We start from the raw sequence: 24,928 nt of genomic DNA on the forward strand, positions 1-24,928 counted from the left end.
GAGAACCAATGGAACAGCTTGCCCTGGGAAGTTGTGGGAGCTTCATCACTGGAGACTTTCAAGAAGAGATTGGACTGCAATTTGTCAGAAATGGTGTAGGGTCTCCTCCTTGGGTGGGGGTTTGGACTAGATGACCTATAAGGTCCCTTCCAACTCTGTTAATCTGTTATAACACGTACTAAAGACAGATTATAAATTATAGCGGATGTAAGATCTAAGATGCAGGTTTTCCACCAGGCTGAGAAACACTGGGTGGTTTCCTTATTTGGTCTTGAATGTATGCAAATCCTCCTGACCACTGCACTTGGCTTTGCAGCTTGGCTTTGCCACTCATTTTTTTCCTACTGACATCTAGCCAGGCATTAAACCACAAATGGTCCAGTAGGACAGCTTCCAGGCCACGCAGACAGGTGTCCTGCTTTCAGCACTTGCTTATGAGGCTTAGCCTTGAACATCTAGCCCTCTCCTCCTCTCGCTCTATCTATAAAACATCCTAAACAATGCAGACTATTGCTTTAATTCCAGGGGTAGATCCAGTTACACTCCTAGGCTGCTCCGTTAGCTGCCAAAACATAAACTGTCCCCTTGGTAAGTGGGGAGGGGGAGAAACCCAAACTCAACAGGTTGCTGTGGAAACACATTCCAGCCTGTGTGGCTGCATCTTTAAAGGTCAGGATTTGACCTACTGGATGGCTCAAGGCTGCTCCTTGTGCTGTTTGCAGGAGAATAATGGCAGGTGCTCCTCTGGGTAACATTGATGTCAATCTGGAGAAATTCCATTGGAGGAATTCTGACTCAACACCTGTGCTGTGCAGTTCTGACCTCAGGGAAGGCTGGTGGCCTTCTGTCTTTGCAATACTACGCTCATCTGTGGCATTTTAATGGCAGTTTCTTGAACAAGAAATGCTAGGGGTCTGAATGTCCAGGTGATCTAATGAAGAATCTAAAGATGCTTGGATGCTTTAGCCGGAGGGGGATTTAGCATCTGGAGGTGAGTTTAAAAGCTTGAGAATCCTCTGATTCAGTAGCCTGGTTCCATACTGATCTGAAATGTAACATCCCCTCTGACCCCACTAACCCCCTGACCCCACTGTATAAATTATATCATTGTCATTAAAGCATAATGAATAGATTTGGAACTGGGCAAAAATAGCACTGTTCCCTAGTTTGGCAATGAAATGTCTGGAAAACGACAACAACCAAAATCAGAGAGCACCAAGGACTCCACACAAAAAATAACCTTTCAAAATCCCCCTCTAAATTTGTGGTCAGAGAAATTGGCTGATGTGGATAATTGCTCTATTGTTTTCCAAGGAAAAATGAACAATTTTGAACAATTTCTCATGGGTGGGATTTCCTTTTAGTGATGGTCATCGCACCATCCTGGAAAGGTAGGATAGAAATCATGGGAAGATTGATGTCTTGGCCACTTGGCCACTAACTGAATCGTAAAAAGCCATAAAAATGCAGCAGCTTTCTACAAATTGTGTAACTCAATGGCGATTTGATGTGCATTTCGTTGGATAGGTCTAGATGACTCTGAATACTCCTTTGCCCATGGTACTAACCCAGGGTGTAGTTTGTTTGTAGCTTAGTATGTTTTGCCAGCCCAAACATTGTGGCTCAGTTGGGTAGGCAGTTCTTGACTTATTTGAGCCCAGAATTATGGCTGTAAGTTGTAGTGGTTGATAAGTTAAATGTACAGTATCTGTAAATGCAGGCTGGTTACCCAGCATCCAAAATGTGATCATATAACCTCTCTGTCTCTGTTTGTTTGTTGTGTGTGTGTGTGTGTTGTGTGTGTGTGTTTGTGTTGCAGTGGTGGGGATCAAATAATTTAACCACCGGTTCTCTGTCCTAATGACTAGCTGGGTAGGTGTGGCTCGGTGGTCATTGAATTGAATTGAATTGAATTTATTGCACTTATATGCCGGCCTATTCCCGGAGGGACTCAGGGCGGCTCACTATCCAAAGGTAGGGGATACAGACAAGGGAAAAACAACAAACAAGCACTACAAAAAGAATTTAAAAACGATCAACAGCCACACAATTCGAGCGGGGACGGGAACTCATCAGCCCCAGGCCTGTCGGAACAGCCAGGTTTCATGTGACTGTGTGGGCATGGTCAACTCAACGTTACTCACATTGATGGGCGCTTCGCCTTAGCTGTGACAATGTCATAAGGGTTAACCGGAGAGGCAGTTTCTGTAAGGAGGGCAACAAAGATTAGGCTAGAAACAACACCAGAATGTTTCCTTCCTGCCTTCCTTACAGGATTAGCCCTGTAAAGTGGGGGGAAAACAAAAGGAGATTTCTTCCAACAACCGGTTCTCCCAACTGCTTAGAAAATTAACAACTGGTTCTCCCGAATAGGTGCGAACTGGCTGAATCCCACCACTGGTGTGTTGGCTGTTGGATACTGGGTCATAAGTAGCTTTGGGGGGGGGGAGTCTGTCGTAACTTTGAATAGTCATTAAGTGACCAGTTGTAAATTGGAGATTAGCTATATGTGCAAATCATGCCACCATGATATTTAATAATGAATGTTCTAAAACATCCTGCCTGTAGCAAATGAATGTAAAATGAACAAGGAACACCAAAACCAAAAAGTAGGCCTCTATTTGCATTAAATGTTATACTGTATATCTACCTATATGTATAGATGCAAATTTAGAAACCGCCACTCACATTTTAAGGGAGTTAAAAACGCTTCTCACAACGGGAGGGCACTTGTGACCTAGTGACCGGATCCCTGCTGTGTGATTGCTTCTCCAGGAGCTAAGTTATGATGAACAAAATTGAGGCCTCTGTCGCTCTCCCTTCTTATGTTCTTTTTGGTCTGAAAACCAGCTGTGGAATGGACAGTCCGTCCCACAGAGCACAGTTTGAAACCTGGCAGCTTTTTAAACGGAGGCCAACTTTCTGTAAAGTGAGATACAGTATTTAATGCACATCGCAGGACACTGTTTATTAATTAGGATGGTGAAAGTCTTCTGGCTATTTTGCATGATCATCGCTGATTAGCTTGCATTCATCATTTTAATACTCTGATTTTAAGAATGAATAGAATATTTAATTGTGCACTCATTATCTTCTGTTTTATTAAGATGTGTTATGAGTGCTGGATCTGACGCCAAAGATTTGGGCAATGTTGTATATATTTTGAACCTTGATTTCAAAAACATGTAAGCATCTGTATGTGTCTGTCTGTCTATCATCTGTTCTTCCATCCATCCATCTGTCCCTCTGCCTCTGTCTATCATCTATTCTTCCATCCATCCGTCTCTCCATCTGTCTATCATCCATCCATGTCTGTCTGTCTGTCTATCATCTATCTATCTATCTATCTATCTATCTATCTATCTATCTATCTATCTATCTATCTATCATCTATCTATCATCTATCTATCTATCTATCTATCTATCTATCTATCTATCTATCTATCTATCATCTATCTATCTACCTACCTACCTACCTACCTACCTACCTACCTACCTACCTACCTACCTACCTACCTATCTATCTATCTATCTATCTATCTATCTATCTATCTATTACCTTCATAGAAACAAATCTGGAGGCTTCATTCCTAATATCATTGTATTTTGAATATTGACATGAACTCGTTCTCTTGCATCAAAGTTCACAATTCTGCCCAACAAGCCATATTCAGCCTCCGTTCCATTTCTGAGCTACACACCCATTTTTTTCACAGCCCTGCGAAGATGCTTGTAACCTTCAGCTGCATGTTTATATTTCTCTTCTACAACCTTCAGCTTGCATTGCCTTTTATAGGCTGCTTTTACTACACACCCTCCTCTGTTATTATAAACAAGAGCTTGGTCGTCTGGGCATCCCAATCCCTGGCACATACCATGGATGATCACAAACTGCTGTCTTGCTCTCCCATACAGCACAATAGCAGAATTTAGGGGAGAGAGGATTGTCCCTTAAGGCCCGATGATGCGCAGAGGCAATATGATTAGTGGAACCTATTACAGGTCAATGGAGATTCTATTACCCTGGTGATGATACTTGCTTAAACCTAGATCCAGTCCTGCTCCAAACACCTATAAAAGGGAGCTGATTCCAAATACACTCTACACACATGAACTGCAAAATCTGATACTTGACTGAGGTTCCCAAGGATATTGTTCTGTTTCATGATGGGATTTTTCTAACCTTCTTGAAAACTGAAATAGCATCTGTAAATGTTTAACAGCACTTCTGAGAAATATAAATCTGAAAATAGCACCAGTGTATAACACTGCTGGGTTACAAGATTCACTATAAACCTGCCAATTTTTGCAAAATGGTTGTTTTTCTCTCAGCTCGAGAGACCCACGATTGTCTCCACCCACCTATCTGTTTAAATCCACAAACATCAAAAGGGGGGTAGTCTCGTGAGAATCGGAAGTGGAGTGCAAATGGACCCACAGTGGAAGGTTGTAGAGTATGCTCACTCTTCGCTAAAGAGTGTTCATCAAGACCCCTCATGGGTGAATATGTCAGGTGTCTACACTTGGCAAAGATGTTGTTCAGAGCTGTGAGCAAATTCTTTTTCCTGTTGAGTTTATGCTAAATGAAAATCCAGATATTCCCACACCTAACTTGTAAAACAACACCATTAACTGCTACACTGCAGCTCATCTTTGTTCCACGGTTGTCAAAACAATACTCAGAGATATCCACTTGCGCTTAGCCAATGCAAATGTCTCCTGACATCAAGTTATCTATTTGAATCCATGTCTTTACATTAGAATTATCTTCCCAAACTGGTGCTATCCAGATGCACTGGGATGATTGTGCTGATGAGGAATTCTTCCAAACCTATTTGAAAAACATCTTTTGTTAAGCCATTAAGACACCTCTAGATGGTCCACAGGAGGGAGAGCCTACTACTCCTATTCTGTTATTCTCCAACAACTAGTAGTTAGTGACATAACCTATGAACCTAGGGATTTTGTTTACAAGGCTGGAGAGTCTGCAACGTTCCAGATGTTAGTAAAATACAACTTCAGTATCTTTCACCACTAGCTTTGATATCTGGGTTTGTTGGAGGTTGGGTTTCAACATCTGCAGAGCCAGTCGTTCTATATCCTATCTACATCATCATGAATAAATAATATTTTGCCTTCAACCCAGTCTTGATTCCTGGTGACTACCCTGAACAACCTCTGCAGTTTCTCCGTGACGTTTTCAGAAATAGCTTGCCATTTCCTTCTTCCTGGGGCTAAGGGAGCGAGCCACTGTCCCAAAGTCACCCAGCAGGCTTAGGATTTAAGGTAGGAAGGACTAAAATTCATGGTCTCTAGCCTGGTGCCCATCAACAGTACCCATAACGGGCTTCTGTTCTCAGCATATTTCATTCTGAATTGAGGTAGTTCGATGGGGCTTAGGAGATAGCATGATGGGGCTTAGGAGACCAGAGTGAACAGAAATCAAACTGTGAACCTTTCCACATTCCAGTTGGGTTATAGCACTTAGACCTTAAGATCTCTAGCTATGTCTACACCGTGTCTTGTGGGATGCAGTATTTCCTTAAAAAACAGAGTGGTTGCTAACTCTGCGGCTGTGACATTACAGAAAACCAAGGCAGCCTCTTTGGTGATATTTAGAGCCACTAAAGAGTACTAGAAGACTAGTGTCTTATGAACACGTTGTTTTATTGCTACTCCCAGGGAGTATTTTCAGCTTCTGGTGCCAGAATAATTTGGTCAGCCTTTACGCAAGGCGGATAGTCAACTAACTGTCTTGTGTCTATCACTCAGATGAGTAACTTGTACCCAGTCAACTCACCAATCAATATTTCAGAGGCTTCAGAGGGGCCTCTCGAAGGATGCCATCTCTGGTTTCACCAAATACTGCGGCTAAATCTTTTTTAAAAAATGGATGAAGCCTGAGAGTGGTTCTTTTTTCTTGCTTACTGATTGAGTCAAGAGCCAATAGCATCAAACATGCAAGATCCCCCCACTCCTTTTTCCATCGACGTTCTGCTGCTCTGCTCTTTTATTCCAGCCCTGTGACTGGGCCTCCGTTTCTTTTTAATATTCAAGTTATTTCATACTGCAAGCAAACGTGGGCATTTATTTTTTGTAAGGCAATGTCAAGAGCTGTTTTCCTTGGCATTGCAAGACACTGTGCTGTTGCCAGGTGCATATGCCAAAATGAATGTTTTGGGCATTTTGGTTCTTCAGAAAGGGCCTGAAGCATTGTTCTGGCTAAAGGTATGGAAACAGTCACTTCATATCCATATGAAAATATGAGGAATGTTTTCTCCTCAGTAGGGGAGCCCAGCTGTAGGTACATTTCTAATGCAAGCTAAAAGATTATTATGATTACCTAGTTTGCCCCTTTCTGAAGCAAAATCATACTCAAGGCAGTGATGGGTTTCAAACTTTTTAGAACCTCTTCTGTAAGTGTGGCCTGCTTTGTGGGAGTGGCTGCCAGCCATGTGACTGGGTGGGAGTGGCTTGGCAGTCATGTGACTGGGTGGCCGGGCCAACTTGTAAAATGTGGTGAAACTCACTTAACAACGCTCTTGCTTAGCAACCAAAATGTTGGCTCAGAAACTCTGCATTTGAAGCACGCAAGTCTTAAAGCTGTCAAGTTACAAGACCCTTGCACCCTTAACCATTTAGAAAAAAACACCCAGGGGTGTTTAAACTTGACAGCTTTAAGACTTTGGACTTCAACTCCCAGAATTCCTTCTCGCTCTTCATCTTGATGATGCGGACGGGGGGGGGGGGGGAGCTGGAATCGGTTCTAAACAGCACTGTAGATTTGTGAAACCTCTTCTATAGAAGAGGTTAGAATTGGCAGGAACCCACCCCTGACTCAAGGTAATTCTACCTGTTTCTGATCAGACCTCATTGCATTTCCTGGTTTTTTTCTGCAAAACCAGCCCAAGATCACCCTCCATTTTTATCGTGTCCCTTGGCAGGTCTATGATGGTCTAATTTCTGCCTGGAGAACAGAAACATAACAAATAGCAGGATTTTTTCCAGCAGGGAAATGCAATGGGTGAAGCATCAGTTCCTGTCTTCATGAAGCTATTAAAAATGTATAATTTCTCTCTGTGGGTGGGAGAAAGGCAGGAAACGGCAACAATGTGATTAGAACGGACTGAACATCCCGACAACCACATTACGAGGTGAACTGATTGTATGAGTAACGATTGGAACAATCATTCAGTAGGTCTTGGTGGTTGGAATCCAAAGAAATCTAGAATCAAGATCACATGAAGTGTAAGGCCCCGGCAAGGCTACATTTGAAAAATTTCAGCCAGTTTCGGTTATGACAATGTAAAAAATATGGAGTGCACTCTGGGAAGAGTGCAGGAAGAGCAACAAAGATGATTAGGGGGCTGGAGTCTAGAACCTATGAAGAATGGTTTCCAGGAATTGGGTATATCTAGTGTAGTGAAAAGAAGGACTAGGTGTGACAGGATAGCAGTGTTCCAATATTTAAGGGAAGCCATAAGGAAGAAGGGGTCAACTTATTTTCCAAAGTACTAGAAAGTAGGACAAGAAGCAATGGAGGGAAACTAATCAAGGAGACAAGCAACCTAGAACGAAGGAGAAACTTCTGACAGAGCAATTAATCAGTGGAGTGACTTGTCTCCAGAAGTGTGAGTGCTCATCACTGGAGATGTTAAGAAGAGATTGGACAGCCATCTTTCTGAACTATTATAGGGTTTCCTGCTTGAGCTGGGGATTGGACTAGAAGACCTCCCAGCTCCCTTCAAACTCTGTTGTTTTGTTAAAGAAGATTAAGAGAAGGAATCAGAAGTCTTCCAGATATTAAGAGCTAACTCTGAATCTTGCTGCCTTCACATGAGGCGTTGGATGCTCAATTATCACTGCTCTGTTTTGTAAGGCTCTGAAGTATAGTGGAGTGAGGCTATCAACAGCTATTTCAGTTAATGGGCATTTGTTACATCTGGTATCACAGCAAGCATGCCTTGAATGGTTAGCTACTAGAAACCAACTGGGGCGAATGGCTGTCTCCTATCCATGTTCATGAGATTCCTGGATGCATGAGGTGGCCAACATGAGACATAGAATGTTGGATTAGGTCAGTGGTTCCCAAACTTGGCAACTTTAAGACTTTAAGACAGCCAGGCTGGAGAATTCTGGGAGTTGAAGTCCACAAGTCTTAAAGTTGCCAAGTTTGGGAACCACTGGATTAGTGGGCTATTGGCATGATCTACAAGGGCTCCGGATGTTCTTAGGTTGCTGAACAACCACCCGAGGCAGCATGGCCAATGGCAAGACGATCCCTGCATTACAATTCAACAATATGTAAATCCATCCATTGTATGAGCTGCCCTTTTAACAACTGATCCTTGGTTCAGGTACACAACATAAGACTCGTGCCCACAAATGCCCTTGATCAGAGCAAATCACCAGTAAAAATAGGAACCTTTATTAACTGGAATGCTGAAGACACCAGTTTGAGCGGACCAACCAACTTACATTGATTTTAATTTAGTATTTGCAAAGCAAACCAGCTCCTTCCAAGCCCAAAGCCACCACTTCATTGCACTCCCCATATCATCTGATAGATGGTCCATTCTGGGGTTGATTTCTTTCTCCGTCATTGCTTTCAAACTCAATTCAGCTCCATTTATTTGGATTGCTCTAAACCACATGCAGTAAAATTGGGGATGACATGCATCAATTCCTCGACTTTTCTTTGCATATAGCATATTATTTATGTTTTGGAGCACACAGCCCACACCAATTACCCACTAGAATAGAATAAGAATAGAATAATAGAATTCTTTATTGGCCAAGTGTGATTGGACACACAAGGAATTTGTCTTTGGTGCAGATGCTCTCAGTGTACATAAAAGAAAAGATAAATTCATCACAAATCATAAGGTACAACACTTAATGCTAGTCATAGGGCACAAATAAGCAATCAAATCATTACTATTTTTAACGATGTGACTTAACCAAGCTGATATTGCCCTCTATCTTTTGGAAAACACCAAACTCTCTCTGCAAAACCCCATGAGCCAGTCTCGGGACAATTTCATCACTATTGTATCACACCTTTTCAGGAACAAATTACACCCCTCCGTACTCCTTTAGCTCCAACTTTATTCTAATTCATCCAGGGAAGGGAAATTGGGCAGGGTGGGGACTGGGGAGGTGGAGAAAAAACATTTGCCTTTTATTAGGATAATTAATCCAGGCAAATTACCTGGACTGTTTAATTACTGCAATACCCCAGAGGGTTTACACCTGCCAATTTTAGGTAGCAGATGTCTCCTTGAGGGCTTGGATTCCGAGGAACAGCTTTTTTGGATCCAAGAGGCAGCAGACAAAATTCTGCTCGGTCTGGCATGTGCCTCTTCATTCACGTTGGAGGCCAGGAGTCTTTTGAGGGCTCCCTAATCAATCTCCAGGACCTCTCAGAGGTTGCTTAGAATTAATAACAGCCCTGATCAAATGTCCATTCTTGAGGCCTCCTAAAGAGTCCCAGCACAGTTTCCCATCTCCTTCTGTGGCCAGAAAAAAGACCTGATAATAAGATTCAGCTCTTCTTTACAAATATGTTCCTTCCTCCAGTGAAGCATAGAAGCCAGTTGGGTTCAGATCTCTCCTTGCAGACGCACATACAATTCATATTTTACTACAGATTGGGTCACTGACAGGCTGCTCTCTCTTCGCGAGGAAAGCAGCAAGGAGAAAGATGCAAAGTTTAGGTCCAAATACCAAGGCAGCTTATTGAGTAAAAGCCATTGGAGAAAAAAATATATATGCTAAGGATGGAGACCAGGGAGAGGATTTGCCCTCCCTGGCTCTGCCACAAGAGCGCAAGGGATCACTTACCTTCAGCTCAATCGGTAAATTGCTCTCCGCTCTTGGAGCTTCCCCTGTTCAAATCACGCCTCTACGGCACCAGACACTTCTTAACGTTTCCTCCAAAGCAAAAACCCACCCACCCCATCCCAGTGTGGCTTCTTGCCCAGTTCCTTTCCACATGGAGCCAAGAAAACCTCACTCAAGGAGAAAACAAAATTACTAGAGAATGATGCGAAACGGAGAGATGGCTCACATCTTGGGGTTTTAGGCTTTATACCATCCAGGAATGCAACAGAGGGGACCGTATAATGGTTGGTGTGTGCATGTGTGTGTGTGTGTGTGTGTGTAAGAGACTGGGGGAGAGAGACAGTGAGCACTCTAAAATTGGCAACACATGGCTGTTTCTTATCCTATAGCCTAGTAAATAGGGCTTTCATGCAGGGCCAGTTGCCTTGGCAACAAACATGCAGGAAATATTCCAGATAACTAGAATAGTGGCAAAAAAACATGTGTTTTGGATAAAACATCCTTTCCCCCCACTCCCTCTCCCATGCTTTATTCATTTGGGCTGCTCAACATAAGCTTGTCTTTCAAGGCAGACACCTTCCTTGTGTCTGAAACGGGTCAGAGGCCAACTCTTGCTGCAACTCGGAAGATGAGACCCATTTCCCACCCACCCCACCCCCAAAGGGGAAAAAAGAAATATGAGAGAGAAAATGAGAAGAAGAGGAAGGGTGCTTCCCCCCCCCCACAGAAGCCCCTGTCTTGGAATAAAATTGGACCAAGATACTTGGAACTTTCAACAAAATTCTTCAGTTCCTTCCCAGAAAACCAGAGTTGCTGATCTTTTCAGGTGTTTCTTGGCCAAGCTTGAGTTTTGTTTTGGAACCCCCCAATGACCATGGGTGAATTGTGTGTGGGAAGGTCACTCTTCCTTCTTGAAAAAGGGATAGAAGATAGTTAGTGTTGTTGTTGTTCAGTCATTAAGTTGAGTCCGATTCTTGATACTTCCAAGGATTATAGAGTGCCAGCTTCCCTGTCCTCCCCTGTCTCTCAGAGTCCTTCCAAAGAAGAGTCAAGGTTGATTTCCTTGAAGATAGAAGATGTTAGGTAAAGGTAAAGGTGACCCTTGCACATATGCTAGTCATTCCCGACTCTAGGGGGCGGTGCCTCTCCGTTTCAAAGGTGAAGAGCCAGCGCTGTCCAAAGACATCTCCGTGGTCATGTGACCGGCATGACTCTGCTGAAGGTACACAGAACGCTGTTACCTTCCCACCCAAGGTAGTTCCTTTTTCTACTTGCAATTTACGTGCTTTCAAACTGCTAGGATGGCAGAAGCTGGGACAAGTAACGGGAGCTCACTCCATTATGGCGCTAGGGATTCGAACCACTGAACTGCTGACTTTCTGATCGATAAGCTCAGCATCTTAGCCACTGAGTCACTGCATCCCTTAGAAGATGTTATCATTATCAAATAGAAAAATAGGATAGGCTAAGATGCTATTTTGGATGGTTTTATAGTCTTCACTAGCAGAAAAATCTGAATCCTTCATGAAGAGTATCTCCCAAATAGCTTTTCCATGCCTATGGGAAAAATGTTGCCAAACTAGCCTCTTATATCCATACACACACACACACACACACACACACACACACACAACAACACACACACACACACACAAAACATCCTGCCTGGATTGTCTGCTGAACTTTTTTTCCAAGCTGTATGGCAGAACTGGATCTTCTGAGGACAATAGGCTAGCTTAGAAACCACAGGGCAAGTATAGTGCCATCATCTTCCATGTGCTGAGTGAGATTATTGGCTAAAGACAAGTCCGGCCCCAGTTCCTTGCAGTATTAGGCATTATCGAGCTGTTCAGCTTTGGAGGGTGAACTCATGGCTTGGATGGTGTGATGTCGTTGGACAAAACAGGGCCAAGGACTGTGTGATTCCAATAACAATATATAAGGCACAATAACCATTTGTTCTTTTTTTGATTGTGGGTGAAATCATGAATGTAGCTTGCCACCTTATTACCATTATAGAGTGATGACTCACCAGGAACCAAAGAACGATTCCTCCAGGTCTTTCTATCAGATTGCCATTTTCTATGCTAGCCATTTCTTGCAGGGCTATTTACCAGACAGACAGACGAAAGAAAGAAAGAAAGAAAAGAAAAGAAAGAAAGAAAGAAGAAAGAAAGAAAGAAAGAAGAAAGAAAGAAGACTGGAACACTTTGAGCAATTTCAACCAAACTTGGTACACAGATGACTCTAGAGACAAATACTGTGGGGGAAGACACCACTAACAACCCTCAGGATGCTGTGTGTGTGTGTGTGTGTGTGTGTGTGTTGGCACAGGTGGCACACAGAGCCCAGCTCAGCTTAGCTCCCCGTGCATGTGCTTTTGCCTCCCACGGCCAGCTGATTTCGGGTCTCTGCAGTGCATTGAGTGCCAAGACCTTCCATGTCTTTGCAATAAATGTCTGGCTGTTACCCTGGCTGCCATTCTAGATTTGCTTTGCTGGCTGAGGAACTCTGGGAGTTGAAGTCCACAAGTCTTAAAGTTGCCAAGGTTGGAGACCACAGCACTAGAAGACCTGCAACTGTAATAAAGCTTTTTTTTTTTAAGAAAAAAAAAAAGAAAACAGAAAAACCCATCTGTTACGCATTTGCTGTTTACACAACAAACGAGTATGATAAAAGCCCACCAACAGCTGTTTAATAACCATAAACAACAAAAAGCATATAAGTAGGTATGCAACTAATTCCTGAGTGCTTTTTCTGGTGTTTGTGAACTTGACTGCATTGGGAATCCACATGGTTGGCCATGCTCCAGCCCACCGACTATAAACAGAAATACTGATTATTACAGAATGTTTGATTGGAGACCAAGGGCCTTCGTTCTCCTGCCTGCTCCACATCTGCGTGCCCTCCCCAAGTAAAAATAAAAATAAAAACATCTCCATAAGCATCAGAAACACCCTTCTGTTTGAGGGTGGCTGGCAAGAATACTGCGGCGAAAGCAGTATTTTTGTTGCCGTGTGCCTAACCAGGGGTGGTTCCTGCCAGTTTATTTATTTATCTATCTATCTATCATCCATGTATCTATCTATTATCTATCTATCTATCTATCTATCTATCTATCTATCTATCTATCTATCTATCTAGTTAGTTAGTTTAGTTAATTTGTATGCCGCCCACTCTCACCTCTTCTATAGAAGAGGTTCCACAAATCTACAGTGCCGTTTAGAACAGGTTCCAGCTCCCTCCCCCCACCCATCCACACATCATCAAGATGAAGAGCGAGAGGAGGAATTCTGGGAGTTGAAGTCCACAAGTCTTAAAGCTTTCAAGTTTGAACACCCTGGGGTTTTTTTCTAAAGGTTTAGGGGTGCAAGGGTCTTGTAACTTGACAGCTTTAAGATTTGCGTGCTTCAAATGCCAGAGTTTCTGAGCCAACATTTTGGTTGCTAAGCAAGAGCGTTGTTAAGTGAGTTTCACCACATATTACAAGGGCCATGCCCACCCGGTGACGTGGCTGGCAAGCCACTCCTACCCAGTCACATGGCTGGCAAGCCACTCCCCCTGATTGCATGGTCACCAAGCCACTCCCACAAAGCAGTCCACACATACAGAAGAGGTTCTAAAAAAATTTGAAACCGACCACTGGCCTAAACCCATAATGCAATGTGTGCATGACTCCCCACCATGCATGCACATGCTCCCCCCATGCTCCTTCCCCCCCGCATGTGTGTGTGTGCCCCCTGCACATACCCCACCTCCCACGCATGCCCCCTGCCTTGCATACATCCGCAGCAGAGACCTGAAAACCAGCTGGCTGGCAGGAGGCATGCGTGCATGCACGGTGGAGCTGGGCTGGAGTAACGGCTCATGTGCCCGCAGAGAGGGTTCTGCATGCCACTTGTGTCATGGGTGCCATAGGTTCACCATCGTGGTGCTAATGAATGCTCAGTTGCTGCTTATGATGGGCTCCTAATGAAAGGTTGTCACCTCAAAAGAGTCCCTGGGTCCAACTGAGCCTTCTTTTTCTATCCTTGGGTCCTATGTTCATCCTATGCTTTATTTGGGGAGGAGGCCTTGGTTACAGGAACTCATACCCTCGACACAACTCAATGAGATCTCTGTAGCACTCTACTTGGGTCTCCCCTTAAAGAGTATTTGAGAATTGGTCCAACGTACCACATACCTTTTGACTCGTGGCATGAGAGGCCTTCTTCTTCTTCTTCTTCTTTTCTCTTCTTCTTCTTCTTCTCTCTCCTTCTCTTCTCTTCTTCGTCTTTCTTCTTCTTCTTCTTCTTCTTCTCTCCTCCTCCTCTCCTCCTCCTCCTCCTCCTCCTCCTCCTCCTCCTTTTCCTTCTCCTTCCATATCTGTCATTGGAATTGGCAACCACGTTGGCATATAATACTTTTTTTTGCAGAACCTGTATGTTTAAATTGGTTTCCAGGTCAGTTTAAGATACTGGTTTAGACTATAAAAGCATTTCAAAATTGACAACTAGAGACTGGTAGGATCACTTCTCCAGGCAGCATCAGCCCAACTGATTAGATTTATCATGGAAAAACACTACAAATCCCACACTTAGGGGAGGTTCCGAGGGCTGATTCAGAAGGCAGTATTGTTCTGCAATGCTCCCATGCTGTAGAATGGCTTCTCTGAGGAAACAGGCCAAAATCCATCTTGTTAGGTTTTTTTGGAAGCTTTTAAAGGCGAGCTATTTCAGAAACCCTTTCTCTGATTTGATGTCACCATTTTGTCTTTATTATTTTGTGGTTTTACTGCAATACCGCTTATTGTATTTTTATTTGGTAATTTTATGTTGACTCTTTTCTGTGTACAAAAGGCTTTTGATTGGATCAGCACAGAAATATATTAACAAACAAACATCATACAAATGTCAAAATCCCAATAGCTTATAGGAGAGAGTAATTCTCATGCAGAAGAAGAAGAAGACGGACTACAGTGACAATAAATCCACATTTCTCTGCTTCCCTTCCCCTTAGACAAAACCACTTATTTCCTTGCTGGGAATGATGGTATCAACAACATCATGAGCCTTATAGTAGGTGCGAGAGAGAAACTCCACCTGCAGCTAATAGTATCACATGGCATCATTATAGCTCTTTTCGTTGATCTGGAGCCCAATCCCTGTGTCTTTGATCAGGCACAAACCAGCAAGATTCTTGGCAGAAGCCATGGATGCTTGCTTCAATAAAGTGTGATTTAGATGCTGAAGTGATGACAAGCCTTTGAAAACATGCATGCAGGGAGAATGTTACAGGCGAGATCTGCCTGCAAACATTCCTGCTTGCGCAAATAGAGAGCAGCTACATTTTGATTTGTTCTCACTGGTTAGCTTTATTCCCGTGTTAATAATCTGATATTATCAGTTTTGGATTATTTTAGCCATGTTGATTTGGAATTACGGGATGACCATCTGGTATATCCAAAGGGCACCTCTTGTACAAGACTACACTAGCAACAGCACTTAGACTTATATAGGGCTTCACGGTGCTTTACAGTCCCCTCTAAGCAGTTTAGAGAATCACCCAGAGGTGGGTTCCTACCAGTTCGCACCTATTCGGCAGAACCAGTTTGTCAAATCTACTGAACTGGTTAGAAGAGGTTCCACCAGTGGACCGGAAAGCAGGCCACACCTACAGAAGAGGTTCCAAATTTTTTGAAACCCACCATGACCTTGGATATGATCATTCTACACTATCATGCTCATATTTATAAAACACAATTTAAAAATTGTTCGAACCTACTCGTGGGTGTGGGCTCCTTTGTGGGAGTGGCTTGCCGCCCATGTGACCGGATGGGAGTGGCTTGCCACCCATGTGACAGGATATGAAGATGCCGACGACACTTGTCAGAACCACCTTAAGTTACCTCACACACAGCACTGGCATGCATAAGAATATGATGTAAACTTGTTTTTTAAGAGGCATCTTTGGTTTGCGTTAAAACAACTTCAACACACGCAATGTTCTGATTGCGCCACAAACGCAGCAGTCATCCTTACCTTTCACAGAGGCCCTGAGTTTTATAAATATGAGCATGATAGTGCAGAATAATCATATCCAAGGACCAGTGGTGGGTTTCAAAATTTTTTGGAAGCTCTTCTGTAGGTGTGGCCTGCTTTCCGGGTCCACTGGTGGAACCTCTTCTAACGGTTTGGTAGATTTGACGAAGCGGTTCTACCGAATAGGTGAACTGGTAGGAATCCACCTCTGTAACAGTACCTTTATTTAAGTTGTGGCAAATGAATCTTGCTAGCTTAAATGAAAGAGGCAGGGTCCCCATAGAATTGTTCACAGAGGATTCAGCTCGTGAGGCTTTCATTTCCTGCACAAAGAAGGTCAAGAAATAGGGGAATGATCAATAAGCTGTCTTGTGGTTAGACTGAGCACCAAACCAGCCCTATCGCCTATCTACTGCAGTCTACCTTGGAATTTCTGAAGATGGCTTAAGAAACAGATGGGAGCAGCATGGCAGACAAGCAGCTTAGCAGATTTACTCTGAGAGTCATGACAAAGACTAATTTACTTATAACTTGCAACATTTCATTGATGAAAGCGAAAGCCTGCTTGTAAGTCCTCAGTTCTCACAACACATTCCCCAATCTGGTGTTCTAATTCCCCCAAATCTCAGCTACCGGAGCTGCAGTCCCAAAACATCTGGAAAACACCAGGCTGGTTTAAATCCTTCCTTAATTCTCCTGGAAAAAGCTGAGAGTTTTGCACCGTGTTCATTCATTTCCATGAAGTCAGTTATAAATACTTGTTGTTCCCTTCTTAAATTCATTCCATCTTATTTCCATAAAGTATCGGTTGACAATTGTGCAGGATGGAATTTGTAATCCAATATTCCTAGGGGGGTATCAGGATTGGGAAAACTGTTGCATTTTGGCATTTTGCGTCTATGAGATTTCTCATTCCCTCCTATCAAATTTCTTTCTATATTCTGGGAAAATTAATTTGCAGTAGTCATCCACTTTTCTGAAATGTTCCAAAGTTTTGTCATCTTTTTAGGTAAGAGATCTGAGAAGTCCTTTTGATAACACAAAGCTACTTCCGCTGTGAATGGCATAATTGCCACCACCAACCCATCTGATTTTCAGCTTAGGTATCATTTAAAAATAATAATCAGAAGGGAATTTCTCCTTGAGTCTAAGATACAAGATGATACTTGAATTGAAGATGATGCCTGCTGCTTTTTAAATCACACCGTATGATTTAAATAGATAGTTTTCCTTAAAAAAACATACTAAGAGAGAAAGCAAAAAGAACAACCTTGTGAAACAGTTATTGGAAAATCTGCTCCAGTGACAGAGACAATGTGGTTTTTTTTTTAAATCACATACCATCCTCACAATTCCAAATGTTATTTTAAGAGGTAAACACAGATTAAACTAGGAGAGCTTACAGCTTTGCTGATTATAAGTTGTAAAGATAAGTCATGTTTTAAACATGTTCACATCTCATTCTAGATAGCGCTTCTTAGAGTAGCCAGAAACTTTCAACTTTAATAAGATTTGTATGCCGCCCACTCCCTTGGGACTCTGGGCGGCTCACAACAAAAGTAAAAACATATAAATTTTAAAAACAATTATTAAAATTAATATCATCCATTCAATCAAGTGGGGCTGGATATTAATCACAGCCCCAGGCCTGCTGGTACAGCCAGGTCTTGGTCACTTTACGGAAGGCCGGGTGAGTGGTAAGGGTCGGATCTCTGCGGGTAGCTCGTTCCACAAGGCCGGTGCAGTACAGAGAAGGCCCTCCCTCGGGGAGCCGCCAGCCGGCATTGTCCGGTCGACGGCACCCGGAGGAGGCCCAACCTGTGTGAGTCAGTATTGAGTATTCACTGACAAATGCGCGCACGACAAATGCGCGCTGACAAAACTGCGGCGAGAAAGCCGCGATGTCAAAACTGTGCCCACAACAGCGCGCCGACAAAAGCGCCATCAACAAACAACACGAAAACAATGTAATAACCCTATCCCCAACCCTACCCTAACCCTAACCCCTAACCCTACCTAACTAACCCACCCTAACACTAACACTAACACTAACACTAGCCCTTACCTTAACTGTAATCGCACTTTTGTTGGCGCGCTGTTGTGTGCACTGTTGTCAGCGCGATTTCGGCATCATGGTTTCTCGCCGCGTTTTGTCAGCGCTTTTGTCGGGCAAGCATTTGTTGGGTCATGGCCAGAAAGGGCCAACGAGCAGGGCTTGTTCTGTGAGCTTGGTTGTTTTCTTACAGACATTTCAATACTAAAATTAGGTAACATCGTCAATGCTCTGAGCACTGGTGATATTACCTAGTTTGAGTAAGGAAGCATCTGCCAGAAAACAAACAACCAACTCAAGGAGCATCAAGGACCCCAAAGTCATCCTTCTCCTTCTCTTTCTCTTTCTATTTGTCCTTCTCCTTCAACCCCATCCCTTCTAGCACTGATGGTGTTACCTAGTTTGAGTAATGAAACATCTGCAAAGAAACCACCAAGCTCGGGAAACACCAAGGACCCCCCCCCATTCAACCCTGAGCTCCAAATATTCTCCTTTATTAGAGTCAAGGAGGGTTAGGGTAGTGAAGGCAGATGAAGAAATGTTTGAGGAAGTCTGAAGATGACAAAAGGCAGAACATGATCCACTGTCTGGAACTAAAGCTAGAGTGGCCAAGGTTTGTCTTACTATATGAAAGTTGAGGATAACTAACCATTGGAATAAATTCTCTGGTGGGGAAGTTCTGCAACTGGAATAATTTAAACTCAACATATCAGCTTGCAACAGAGTGTATTTTAGCACAGCTGGGAACTCTGAAAATTGAGCAGGAACTATGCCTGTTAGACACGCCTGGTGGGTTGCAAACAACTTTGCCGTATTCTCCTGGTATGAAGGGGAGGAAGAAGAGGTGAAAAGAGCACTATCAGCACAGACAGAATCATCTTCACACAGTGTATCTGGCTTGTAAGATGCCAATGCCTATTGTAATTGTTCTACCAAATCACAGCTTACAACACAATGTGACAGGGATGAGTTTTGTCCTTGAAAGCTCACGATCGTCACCTTTTTAAAATTTCAGTCTCTAGGCGTACAGTTTTGCATGGGCCTGACGTCAGCAAAGGGAGGGAGGCTGGAATTATTATTTTGTTTTGAAAAGGTGGCTTTAAGATTATTGGATAGTTACACTCAATTCAAGCACTTTCTTCACCCACAACAACTTGGAAGATGGCAAGGAAATATGATGGCCTATTCATTTGTGTGTGGTGCGTATGGGTGGGGGGAATATTGGAATAGAAAGGACATCAGCCTGGCAACCAAATATAGGCTAGGCCACCCCTATTTTGTCCCCTGTAGCTACCTATAGTTGTGAAAGTTGAACCTTAAAAAGAACAAGATAGGAAGAAAATCAACTTGTTTGAGCCATAATGCTAGAGAAGTCTCCTGTGTAATCTGGTTCCACCACAAAACCGCGGACGACAAAATCGCGGTCGACGAAAGCGCGCATTTGACGTCATCACAGCGCAACGAAAACATTGCGCTGTGATAGAAAAATGTAAAAATAAAGCGAAAACCTTACCCTAACCCCCCCAAACCTAACCCTAAACCTAACCCTAAACCTAACCCTAAACCTAACCCTAAACCTAACCCTTAACCTAACCCTAAATCTAACCCTAAACTAACCGTTAACCTAACGCTAAACCTAACGCTAACCTTAACCTAACGCTAAACGTAACCCTAACGCTCTAACCCTAACCCTAACCCTTAACCTAACCCTAACCCTAAACCTAAACCTAACCCTTACCTTTATGTGAATCGGCTTGCTTTAATTTTATTTTATTTCAATTTTTAATTTTTTTCGCGCTGTGATGATGTCAAATGCGCGCTTTCATCGATCGTGCTTTTGTGGACCGCGGTTTTGACGGGTCACGGTGTAATCCTTGGGAGCAAAGAGGACTAACAAGCAAGTACTGGAGCATAACACCGGCAGAGGTGGGCTGCAAATCCTAATACTACTGGTTTGCTTGTGCTCGTGCGCAGAAACTTCTGTGCATGCGCAGAAGCGTCCAGGCGGGTGGGCAGAGCCTCCTGCCACTGCCACTACTGGTCCGCCCGATCCAGGCCGAACCGGGAGCAACCTACCTCTGAACACCGGACATGTCACTGGAAGGAAAAAACCCACAAAACTGCATGTTATTTTGGCCACATCATGTGGGGAAATTTGCTGGGGAAAGCAATTATGTTTGGAAGAGTTAGGGGTAAAAGGAAACCAGGCTGCCAAAGAACACCGTGGCTGGACATCTTCAAAGTTGACACCAGCCAGAGCATAGAACAATTCAAAGAAGAAGGGGAAGATTGAAAGAGGTGGAGAGCCGTGGTCCATAGAATTGCCAAAAGTTGGACACAACTATATGTTAGCATCATCATTATCACCATCATCATTGGAAAAGGACTAGATGACAGTGTGTCTCCCATTATTGTGCATTGTGTTAGCAGGCCAGGATGTTTTCATTTTTCTCATTTGGGTTATGCACTTGAAAGGGAACAAAGATGAGTGATATAATAAACCCCTTGCATAAATGTGTACAAAACATATGATCGCAGACTGGAAACAGCTGCTCTGCAAGGGAAAAATGCAGCAAATGGGACTTTTTAGAATGGAATAATGGAGAGTAAGTACTGATATGATAAAGGCACGTAAACTCATGTATGGCATGGCAGAGAAAAGGGGGGAGGGGAGGAGGGGAGAGGAGGGGAGAGGAAGGGAGAAGAGAAGAGGTTCTGTCTTGCATGCTATAACTGAATGTGTCTATTGGAACTGTATGCAGGGAGATTCAGGACTGACGGGAAAAGATACATGTTTCACACGCTTCATTCATTTGTGAGAATTCATGCCACTGGCAATTAATTGTTTTCAGAGTCAAGAACTACAAGAATCAACCTGTCAGTCGATACTTATACCAATGGATATTGACTACCCTCCAGAATCAAAGGCTGTAGAAACCTTGACTAGTCTGCTGCCTGCTGCTGCCTGCCTGCCTGCCTGCCTGCTGCCTGCCTGCTGCCCTGCCTGCCTGTTGTCTGGGGAATTTGGGAAGTTGAAGTCCACACTTCTTCAAGGTGACAAAGTTGAGGAAAAAATGATTTAAATGCTGGTGTCAGGGTTTCAAGTAATAGATCCAAAGCAAGCAAAACTCCAAGGCAGGTGGATTCCTCAAAGCATAGCTTTATTGGAAATATCATATTGGCACAGATCTGGTGAAAACCGACTCCGAGGGATCCTGCGGTTTTCATCTTATTAAAAGTGTTCTTCGTTTTCTCAAAAAATCAATCACGTGGTCCAATCACAGCTCCGCTTGGTTGACTGGTGACATCACCCCTTCCTCTGTCCAGGTGTGAGAATGTCCTTGATTCCCAAGAGAAAGTGTTTTGTTTTGGCTACAGAGTCCCAACTATCTGAAATCCCCCCCCCCCTATCTCACAGCTCCAATGTGGCAACACTGAAACTCCAAGATGGTTCCGGTCAGGTTAGCTTCAGGGTTGATAGCTGGAATATTGCAATCATGAATAGGCGCTGTTACCAGTCCATTCCACATTGATGCCAAAGTAGAGGAGAACTAACAACCTCACATCTGCTCTCCCTGACATGGTTTTTGGAGGATGTTGTCTCTGACTAGAGGGCTAAAATGACTCACTAAATAATAGAGCATTGGAATGACAATAGCTAATTGCGTGTTACATCTGATGCCTCTCAGCCAAGCTAATGCCAAGGAATTGCACTCTTCTGTATCTGCCTTAGATGCTCTTCGTTCTTTTCTATCCACTATGCAAAGGGACAGGGAAGGGAACTTATCCAGATGTTTGCATTTCTTCCAAGAGCTCATTCCGTAGGATGTGGACCACTGCAGAGGGCAAAGAGCTTCTACTTCCAATTCTTCAGGCATAGCTGTGCTTCGTCAACAGTTCGGACATGAAGCAATTTGGATTGTAGGATCCCTGGAGGTTCAAACACAACAACAAAAATTCCTTTCTACAAACCAATGCAGGGAAAGCGGAAACTTCTTGCTCCTCCCCTAAGCCAGCAAAATTGAGGAACAAACGGATGCCCCTAAGGAGCTTCTTTCAAAAGGCAATTGGACTTTGTTTTTCCTTGAAGACATTTCACTTCTCATCCAAGAAGCTTCTTCAGTCCTGACGGAATGGTAAAGGATGGAAGGATTTAAATTCCTTACCATTTGGTCATTAGCACTCATTCCAGAGGTGGGTTCCTACCAGTTCGCACCTATTGGTAGAACCGGTTCGTCAAATCTACCGAACCGGTTAGAAGAGGTTCCAATAGTGGACCCGGAAAGCAGGCCCACCTACAGAAGAGGTTCCAATTTTTTTTGAAACCCACCACTGGTCCTTGGATATGTTGTGTCTTTTTTAATCCGTGTTTTGTATTTTTTAAAATTCTTTTAATATTTTCTTGAACTGTTTTTATGTAAACCGCCCGGAGTCCTTCGGGATTGGGCAGCATACAAATCGAAATTGAAAAGAAAGAAAGAAAGAAAGATCCCTTTGAGCCAAGGGCACATATCACCCCTGGGAATCACCCCAATTCCATCTTCTGCTTGATAACTTCAGTGTCAGAAATGCTAACCTTTGATCTAGAAGATTAAAGAGGATAACACCTGGTCTTTTGCAAAATCATGGGATAAATATATCCTTTGTACTTGTTCTAGCAGCAATCCATTCTTGAATCCACCGGGTAACTCAAACCATCCCTTGAATAGGGAAGAAGAAGGATGGCCAAACAAGCATAGCATTGACTTCCAAGTTGATACAAAGAATCCTGAGAAAGGAATCCTTTGGATCCATTTTGATGGACATAACATGGCTACCAGATGTAGAATTCTAGGATGGGTTGAGCCATGATCTCAACCATGAGCAATCCAAATGCAAACTATTGAATAATGTAATCATAAATTATATTAGCTAGTTTGGTCTAGTGCAGGGCTGTCAAACTCCTGGCCCATGGGCAAGATGCGTCATGCGCTAACCATGCCCATGCCCGGTTTAGCAAAGTGGGAAAAAGTCCCAATATGTTGTGAACTACAAGCGACGAGCAGAGCTGGCAGCAGATTCGGATAGTGAGAAGGTTGGGGAGGAACATGGGCCGTTCCTGGAGTTTGGAGAAGGCTCTGATGAGGGCTGTGTGTCAGAGGCAGAGAAGGGACCATGGTCGTCTGCCAGTTATCAGCTGACTTCAGAGTCAGACATCAGTGAGGCAGACAAACAGCTGGAGCCTGTTCCCAGTGTGCATATGCACAGAGTTGCCAGATGAAGGAAACAGCTAAGGAGCAATGGCCAACTTGCGAGTAAGGCCACAGGTGGACAATAAATGGCCCCTCCCATAGGGAATAAAAGAGGAGCAAAAGGGGGAGTGGAGTTTGCAGGAGACAATTAGTTCATTTAATTGGTTTGTGACTCTCCGAGACTCCTTGCCAGGTTTTGCAGATATTGGCCTGTCAGCTCTCCAAGCCAGATAAGGTCTGTGACTGAATATTCACCCTTGAAAGACTTTGCTGGATGTGAATGAGAGGAATTCACAGTAACTTAATAAGGGTTTTTCGTCAGGACAAGGAGTCAGCTTCGTGGTTTGGGGAAGCCTAGGTGAGAACACAATACGTCATGTGATGCCACTGTGACGACGTGAGTTTGACACCCCTAGCAGTGGTGGGTTTCAAAATTTTTTGGAACCTACTCTGTGGGTGTGGCCTCCTTTGTGGGAGTGGCTTGCTGGCCATGTGTTTCTTTCTCTGTCTGTCTGTCTGTCTGTCTCTCTCTCTCCTTCCTTTGGTCTCTCTGTCCCTTTTTTCTTTTTTTCTTTCATCTCACTCTCACTTTTTCTTTCTTTTTTCTTCTTCTTTCTTTCTTCTTTCTTCTTTCTTCTTCTTCTTCCTTCCTTCCTTCTTCTCTTTCTCTCTCTCTCTGTGTGTCAGTCTGTCTGTCTGTCTGTCTGTCTCTCTCTGTGATTTGACGAACTGTTCTACCGAATAGGTGCGAACTGGTAGGAACCCACCTCTGACCCCTAGTCTAGTGGTTATGGCATGAAACTAGAAACCAAGAGACTAAGTTCTAGTCCTGTCTTAGGCATGAAAGCCACCTCAGGCTTGTTGATGAGAAATTAGGAGGATGAAGGAGCATTAGATATTTTTACTACCTTGAGTTATTTATAAAATAATAAAGGTGCGGTGAAAAAAATTCTAAAAAATAAAAATAAATAGGTGTGCTATATAAGCCAGCAAATAATGGTTTATTTGGAATCCTAAAGGGATAAGAAGGATTTCTGCAGGACCGCCTGAAAAAATTGGGATCTAGGTTTTGGTTGCTTTTTAAACTTAAAACAAATATGGGCTCGTGAGTCATACGCCTGACATTTTGGGGAAGGTAAATGTTTTCATTCAAGAGACATTATTTTTTATGTGTTATAATTTACTGCCATATATATTATATATATATATATATATGTGTGTGTGTGTGTGTGTGTGTGTGTGTGTGTGTGTGTGTGTGTGTTTATTTAAAGTCACAACCCCTGGTATGCCCAAATATGGGAGGAAGATCACACTTCCATTCTCTGTCCTTCGGCTCGTCACAAGAGACAGACAGACAGAAACCCAATTTTTTTACTGTTGCCTTTTTGTTACATTTGTTACATTTGTGCTGATAAAAAGCGGCAAAGAGCACAGGTTCGATTCCCAGCAAGGGTATATATATATATATATATATATATATATACACACACATACATACACCACACACACATACACACACACACACAAACACACTTAGTGGTCAATACATCTGCCTAATATGTAATACAGCCCAGGTTCGAATCCCAGTAAGGGTATGGCTAGCTGATGAGAGCTAAATAGCTTGAAATAGATCTATATAGTCTCCCTTTATTTATTTATCAGCACAAATACAACACAAAAATGTAACAAAGGCAACAGTAAAAATATTGGGTTTCTATCTGGATGGTCTCTTATCATGAGCCGATGGACAGAGAATGGAAGTAGTGTTTCTCCCATATTTG

General features: G+C 43.2%; 1 protein-coding gene across 1 annotated transcript in view; it reads right to left on the reverse strand.

The window, feature by feature from the left end:
- Positions 1 to 9,913, reverse strand: part of CDON (cell adhesion associated, oncogene regulated) — an 81,616-nt gene extending 71,703 nt beyond the window's left edge. Inside the window, exon 1 of the mRNA XM_032229244.1 lies at positions 9,844 to 9,913. The gene's annotated coding sequence lies outside the window, so the exon portion shown is untranslated. The remainder of the gene's footprint in view (positions 1 to 9,843) is intronic.
- Between the last annotated feature and the right edge of the window lie 15,015 nt (positions 9,914 to 24,928).

Source organism: Thamnophis elegans, chromosome 13, assembly GCF_009769535.1.
Source record: "Thamnophis elegans isolate rThaEle1 chromosome 13, rThaEle1.pri, whole genome shotgun sequence".
NCBI classification, from domain to species: Eukaryota; Metazoa; Chordata; class Lepidosauria; order Squamata; family Colubridae; genus Thamnophis; species Thamnophis elegans.